The sequence below is a fragment of the Gasterosteus aculeatus genome, chromosome 2 (assembly GCF_964276395.1).
Source record: "Gasterosteus aculeatus chromosome 2, fGasAcu3.hap1.1, whole genome shotgun sequence".
Classification (NCBI taxonomy): Eukaryota; Metazoa; Chordata; class Actinopteri; order Perciformes; family Gasterosteidae; genus Gasterosteus; species Gasterosteus aculeatus.
In genome coordinates this window covers 1,097,559-1,105,058 of record NC_135689.1, presented here as the reverse complement: position 1 = coordinate 1,105,058, position 7,500 = coordinate 1,097,559, and the positions used below count along the sequence as shown (strand labels likewise).

Here is a 7,500-nt window from a genome sequence, read left to right as displayed (position 1 = left end):
CCACTCCCCTGACGTCATCGCCACTCCTCTGACTTCATCGCCACTCCTCTGATGTCGTCGCCACTCCCCTGACGTTGTCGCCACTCCTCTGACTTCATCGCCACTCCCCTGACTTCATCGCCACTCCTCTGACGTCATCGCCGTGTCACCATGACCTCCGCCACTCCGAGGTGACCTCGAAACGAAGCGGATCAGCAGACCTCTGTTTCCTTGTGTGGGTCTGTTCCTCCGTCAGGACTTTCCTTCCTGTGTGTGTGTGTGTGTACGATTTCTCTCTCCAGGCTTTAACTCGCCGGCCGTCTCATCAGCTGGGACCATGAAAGAGAGGCTGGAGTAGAGACCCCCCCAATAACTGAGACTATTCATTTAGCCGAGCCAGCGGGTGTCTCAGGACCGACGCTGAGGCTGAAGGCTCGAGGGTTACCTGTGAGGGTCTGGTTTCAGGTCTGGTTTTAGGTCTGGTTTCAGGTCTGGTTTCAGGTCTGGTTTCAGGTCTGGTGGCATGTCTGGTTTCAGGTCTGGTTTCAGGTCTGGTTTTAGGTCTGGTTTCAGGTCTGGTTTCAGGTCTGGTGGCATGTCTGGTTTCAGGTCTGGTTTCAGGTCTGGTTTCAGGTCTGGTGGCATGTCTGGTTTCAGGTCTGGTTTCAGGTCTGATTTTAGGTCTGGTCTGAGGTCTGGTTTCAGGTCTGGTTTCAGGTCTGGTGGCATGTCTGGTTTCAGGTCTGGTTCCAGGTCTAGTGGCATGTCTGGTTTCAGGTCTGGTTTCAGGTCTGGTTCCAGGTCTGATTCCAGGTCTGGTTTCAGGTCTGGTTTCAGGTCTGGTGGCAGGTCTGGTTCCAGGTCTGGTGGCATGTCTGGTTTCAGGTCTGGTTTCAGGGCTGGTTTCATGTCTGATTTCAGGTCTGGTTTCAGGTCTGGTTTCATGTCTGGTTTCATGTCTGGTTCCAGGTCTGGTTTCATGTCTGGTTTCAGGTCTGGTTTCAGGTCTGGTTTCATGTCTGGTTTCATGTCTGGTTTCACGTCTGGTTTCATGTCTGGTTTCAGGTCTGGTTTCAGGTCTGGTTTTAGGTCTGGTTTCATGTCTGGTTTCACGTCTGGTTTCACTTCTGGTTCCACGCCAATGTGTAATATCTGGTTGTAGAATGGCGACATGAACGTTTTGCAAGATCTCAATATCTTCACATTCAAAAGCTCAGATTAACCACAATGACGTCACATAAATCTGACCATTAGTGTGTGTGTGTGTTTCCTGCTCGGCTGTGATTATTGATTGATTGTTAAAAGTCTGATAGATATTGATACAGATAAAGCAGAGCAGCAAATGCTCATCTGTGCTTTAAAAAACTACTTCTTCATCCTCCAAAAGTAACAATTTAATGTCAGATTGGTCCGTTATATCGTTGTGTCACTTCTGTCTATTTGCCTTTCAGACGGGATGGGGGGATTGGGGGGGGAGGGGGGGGTACCCCTGGGGTCCCGAGGCACAGCCCCCCTCCTTTCACATTCAAATCAGCTCTTATTGGCGTGTCATTGTTTAGCCACCTCTGGATTACCCCTTCCTCCACACACACACACACACACACACACACACACACACACACACACACACACACACACACACACACACACACACACACACACACACGCTGGGACGGACCCAGTGTTTGTTCCTGGTTCCTGCGTAGGAGCTCGTGAATTCGTCATTAGTGCCGGTATGTTGCTGGATAAACAGGGGCTCTCTGCTGGGGGGGTCCATTAGATCCAGCAAGGGGGGCGAGAGGCGGCAGCTGTGTAACACAGCGCTGAGGGCGGGTACGCAGGACCCATGGCGATGCGTCCACCCCCCCTTTACGGGAAAGGAACACCAAGAGGGGGGCTAAGAGAAAGAGCTTCGTAAATATGAACAGAGTTCTGAGTTATAACAATAAAATATCTACATGAAGACGAGAGTTTATGCACAGATGTGATCTGACGTCATCGCGTCCTTCATCACGGCAACATGGAAGCAGAGATGAGCAGAAGGAGCAGAAGCCTTGAGTTTGCTCTTTGGACGCCGTAATGTTTCTTTTGTTTTTAGCAGCCAGTGAACAGGAAGTGAAGAGACGCAGAGACGCCGTTTGCGTCTTTGGTAGAGACCTGTCACTCAGCGCGTAGCCCCGCCCTAAAACATCCGCTGCTTTATGGTCTGTTCGTCTTTAATTGATGATGTATTGAAGAAGGCTTAAAACTAGACATTGACACCATAAACTCATGTTAACAATGTTCACTGAGGGAATAAATCCCAAGAGAAGTTGGTTCCTCGTAGACGTCTACGGGACCAGAGGAGGTCAGGACAGTAACAGTAAAGTAGAGTAATCGTCTCACAGACAACGTCAGCTGTTAGCAATAAAATGCTATTTAGCTACATAGGGCTAAAAGTTAGCGCCAATGGAGATTATTATGATGCTTTGAGATGCTCCATTATTACGTCACTGTGTGTTTGAATGTAATCTCGTAGCTGTTAAGATGCTTGAATACATCCAATCGGATCTCATTTTATTAATTTAGCTCAACATCACTCTGCACGTCTACAGAGCATCATTCACAGCGTGCCAGCTGGTTGGTTGGCTGCCCCGTAATCTCAATCAATACCTGGTTGTTTATTGTGTGTGTCTACCTACGCCATCCAAACACCGCTGACCACCGTTGGCTCACACGGTTATTCGATCGGTGGTCAGTTCCTGGGAAGTGGTCGGACGTCGCTTGAACACGACATGGCGACGGCCTAAATCGCTGCCCTGGAGGTCAGGACACAAACAAACGAGAAGCAAGAGGGGCCCAACGAGCACAACAACCACCTACACCGCCTACACCACCTACACCGCCTACACCGCCTACAGGCTCTCAGCATCGCAGCTGCTGCCAATCCCCCGACTCACATCGCCTAATCCCCCGCCGGCTCGCATGGCGACCTTCTCTGCGCTTTTCACAGAACCACACAAGTCTTTGTTTCCAAACACACGGGCATCAGCGGGTGTGACGGTTGGATGAAATATTCCACATTTAAGTCTTCTCACTTCCCGTCATGACGCTGAGATGCTGAAGCTTTGTTGAGCTCAGAGGAAACTACGTTACATTAAAATTCATTTAGCTGATACTTTCATCCAAAGCGACTTAGATTGCGGCGTCCTGCTGGGGGACACTTGGACACGGGACACGGGACACGGAGCAGCCGGGGTTCAAACCGCGGTTCCCCCGGCGCTCCCTCTCTGCTCCACGTGCCACCGGCGCCATGAATAATCATGACGAGACGCCGGCCAACGTGTCAGAAATCAGCCGATGTCCTTCATCCAAAAAGCCACAACTCCGTCTGTGAGTGTCCCCCCCCCCCCCCCCCCCCACCTCCCCAGGTGGGAGATCACGTTTCTGCATCTCCACTCGACTCTGAGATGCTCTCTCTCTCTTTATCTCCCATTCTCCTTCTTCACTGCCCCCCCCCCCCCCCCCCCCCCCACACACACACACCTTGAGAACAGGAAGGAAGGTTTGAATTAGAAAGAGATTTGATGCTTATCGTATTATTCAATCAGTGGCTGAAAATGTCAATTTGCATTGTGTGTGTCTCTATGTCTCCGTCTCCCATCCCCTCCCGCCGTCTCCCCCGTCGCCATGGTAACCCCCTGACTCCAGCAGCACACAGCAATATTTCTCTCCCCCATCCCCCCCCAGCAGCCCCTCCTTCTTTCCTCCCATCCCCCACTCGTCCCTCCACACCTCCCTCCCTCGCTCTCTCTCTCCGGTGCCACTCCCCGATTCTCCTCCAGTCACCTCCTTCTGCCACACACACACACACGCACACGCACACGCACGCACGCGCACGCACACACACACACGTATTGTCTCCCGCTGGCTCTCGTCCACAGCTCGGCTGTGTGCAGGGACATTTGTCTCCGTGGAGCTTCTTGTTCTAGAGACAGATGGTCGGCCGTGACGTCAGAGACTCTCTGCAGGTACATTTAGCATTTAGCTCATGCTTCTGTTCCCTGTTCATAAGACGATGCTCGCTGTCACAAACAAGCGTATCGTTTAGTTGTGTAAGAGTCAGAAACAAACAATAACCCCGCTGGTCATGAACTTCATGTCTGTTTTCACTAATCACAACCAGGCAGCTTCAATCTGCCTCCCTTGAACCGGTCGATGTTTCAGTTTGGATGAATGGGAACGTGACACACAGCTCATGTGACGCGTGTCACGTGACGCGTGTCGTGTCACATGTTCGGGCTGATAAAAGTCTCAACGTCAAGACCAGACTCTCGTCACGGCTCGTCCACACGGAAGTCACATATTGGCAGGACCAAGTGTGTGTGTGTGTGCGCGTGCGTGTGTGTGTGTGTGTGCGTGCGTGTGTGTGTGTGTGTGTGTGTGTGTGTGTGTGTGTGTGTGTGTGTGCTCACTGTAGAGTTAGATTAGCTGTTTCTGAGGAGATTAAAAGCAACACAAACACAGAGCGGCTGTTAAGACCCTCCAACAGGCTCTAATCCCAGCTAATGGGAGCCCTCCACACACACACACACATGCTCACACACACGCACACGCACACACGCACACACACACACACACACACACACACACACGCACACACACACACACACACACACACACACACACACACACACAGGGAGAGAGGTATTGACGACAGGAGGAAGACAAGCCGAGAGGAAATGAAGACGAGGTAGAGGAGAAACGAGATGAAGAGGAGAAACAAGAGGAAGAGGAGAAACGAGATGAAGAGGAGAAACGAGAGGAGGAGGAGAAACGAGAGGAGGAGGAGAAACGAGATGAAGAGCATTCCTCTCGTTTCTCCACAAAGGCTTCATTCTGCGAAGGAGAAAACAAGGGAAGCAAACGTCCCAGAAAGAGGAGGCGTGGATCAGACGGGGATGAAGACGGATGAGAAGAAGCATAATGAGGCAGAGGACGCCGGAGACAGGAAGTCGGACTAATCTGATTTGGGGGGCAACATGGAGCCACCAACTCTTCTTCATCTCAACAACTACGAGACGCTTCGGTTTACTTCTCCACGCTCTCGCCTCCTTCAGAGCTTCAGACCACAGAAACCTTCATCTTCAGTGAAACAAATCCCCCCACGGGACTGAACCTTCTGCTGCACGTTGTCTACGTTGACACTCAACACGTGGCCTCGGGTCTGCTGTTTGTGTCCCCAACAAAAGGCCGCTTGCTCTGATTTACACCTAAAAGGACGTGAAGAAGAAGTTTTGTCACTCGGTGAGAGTCGTTTGATGTGAGCCTCCTCCATGCGTGAGCTCATGAAGCTTGACGGAGATCATTTAGAATCCCTCCACATGGCTTTAGTCAACTTGACTAATGGAGGAGGGGGAGGAGGAAGAGGAGGAGGAGGAGGAGGAGGAGGAAGAGGAAGAGGAGGAGGAGGAGGAGGAGGAGGACTTTGTGAGCCACTGGGTCAAACATCTGGTGGACAGAAACCATGCAAACAGCAGAGCGGAGACGGAGGAGTTTGTGTCTCTGATGACGTTGCTACGAGCGACGAAGAGGAATTTAGAAGTCAACAATGAAACAGAAACTTAGAGAGATGAAGAGTTAAAGAGATGAAGAGTTAAAGAGATGAAGAGTTAAAGAGCCCTGTAGTTCTGTCTGCTTCATGAGGCACTTTATGCATCAAAGGGGAGCTGCAGGTTTATTGATCGTGCATCTATATCGACATATCTACATCACACACACACACACACACACACACACACACACACGTGTGTATATGCATACACACTAAACCACATCTAAACATCCAAAGATTTCAATGTAACTGTTAAAAAGAAGAACACATTAATATAAATGTTGAAATAAAACAATGCAGAGTGCTGACTAACTAACTGACTTCAGATCAATTTGTCACCACGAGGACGGAAACGTCCCCCCGCCTCCTCCTCCCCCTCCAGGAGGGGAAGCCACGCTTCAGGAGGAGCGCTGTCAAGGAGCGAGAGGTACCAAAAGGAAGGACCCCCCCCCCGACTGCCTGAGGGTCCACACTGGGATGCAGATCGACTTCCCAGATGTTACACAGAGCTGCAGAGTTACCACCAGCACGGCCACGCTGTTATGTAAGTCCCACAACACGCGCACACACACACACACACACACACACACACACACACACACACACACACTCACTCTCTGATGGTAACACGCAGCGTGTGGGGGGGGGGGCGCCATTGTTTTCATCTTACCTTCACAGGTGTGGCGTCTCTGTCCTTTGTTTATCTGCTTCTCTTTTATTCGCTTCCTGTCGTCTTCTTCTTCTTCTTCTTCTGTGCCTTTAAGCGGTCTCTCAGTGGTGTCCTCCTCCTCTTCTTCTTCTTTTTGCACGGATGCTGCAGTGGTACATAAAACACACCCTTCTGAGCTCTGCCTCTCCTCCCTCCCTCCTCTTCTCCCCGCTGCTCTCTGATTGGCTGCCTGGCATGGATGACATCAGCCTCTCTCTCTCTCTCGCTCTGTATTCCCTTGGTAGTTCCTGCCCCTCCCTTCTCCTTTACCTCCATGCCGCCCCCCTCCTCGACCTCCATCCCCCGTCTCCTCCCTGCTCTGCTCTCTTGTCTTACTGGTCGGACGTTAAGAAGATTAAGATGAATAAAACTGGCTTTCATAAAAAGTCATATATGGATCAAATATGTTGGACATTAAAATGAAATAAATTCCCACTTTCAGTTACTATTGTTTTAATGATCATGAATTAAACAAAGACACTGTTTGAAATCAACGCAACTGACTTCTTCATTTTAATAAACAAATGTCAAAAACAAAGCTACACAAAACAAGGATGTAGTGATCAGACTATGAATAAATAAGGAGGAAAACCCACAGAGACAGGAAGTCAGACCAACAAGCGGAGAATTTCAAAATAAAGCATCCCCCGCCCCGCATGGTCTGGTAGAGACCTGTCAATCAGCGTGTAGCCCCGCCCTAAAGCCTCTTTAAATGGACCATAATTCACTAAATGAACATCATGTTGTGTTGAAGAAGACTTGAAACTAGAGATTAAGACCATAAACTCATGTTTACAATGTTTACTGAGGGAATAAATCCAGAGAGAAGTAGAGTCATTTCCTCATAGACGTCTATGGGAGCAGAGGAGTCGCCCCCTGCTGGTCACTACAGAGAAGTAGAGTCATTTCCTCATAGACGTCTATGGGAGCAGAGGAGTCGCCCCCTGCTGGTCACTACAGAGAAGTAGAGTCATTTCCTCATAGACGTCTATGGGAGCAGAGGAGTCGCCCCCTGCTGGTCACTACAGAGAAGTAGAGTCATTTCCTCATAGACGTCTATGGGAGCAGAGGAGTCGCCCCCTGCTGGTCACTACAGAGAAGTAGAGTCATTTCCTCATAGACGTCTATGGGAGCAGAGGAGTCGCCCCCTGCTGGTCACCACACAGAATGCAGCTTTAACACGTGAGCTTTGACTTTCTCTTCATAGCTGGAGGCAGGA

The 7,500-nt window shown here is 50.2% G+C and overlaps 1 protein-coding gene and 1 long non-coding RNA gene across 3 annotated transcripts in view; one reads left to right on the top strand and one right to left on the bottom strand.

Moving 5' to 3' along the window:
• The window catches only part of LOC144383554 (neural cell adhesion molecule L1.1-like), a 27,586-nt gene extending 21,126 nt beyond the window's left edge, over positions 1–6,460 (bottom strand). For both annotated transcript variants that reach the window (XM_078081507.1, XM_078081513.1), the window contains exon 1: positions 6,243–6,460. The gene's annotated coding sequence lies outside the window, so the exon portion shown is untranslated. The remainder of the gene's footprint in view (positions 1–6,242) is intronic.
• The window catches only part of LOC144383574 (uncharacterized), a 5,962-nt gene continuing 4,377 nt past the window's right edge, over positions 5,916–7,500 (top strand). Inside the window, exon 1 of the long non-coding RNA XR_013451013.1 lies at positions 5,916–6,116. This is a non-coding gene — a long non-coding RNA (uncharacterized LOC144383574). The remainder of the gene's footprint in view (positions 6,117–7,500) is intronic.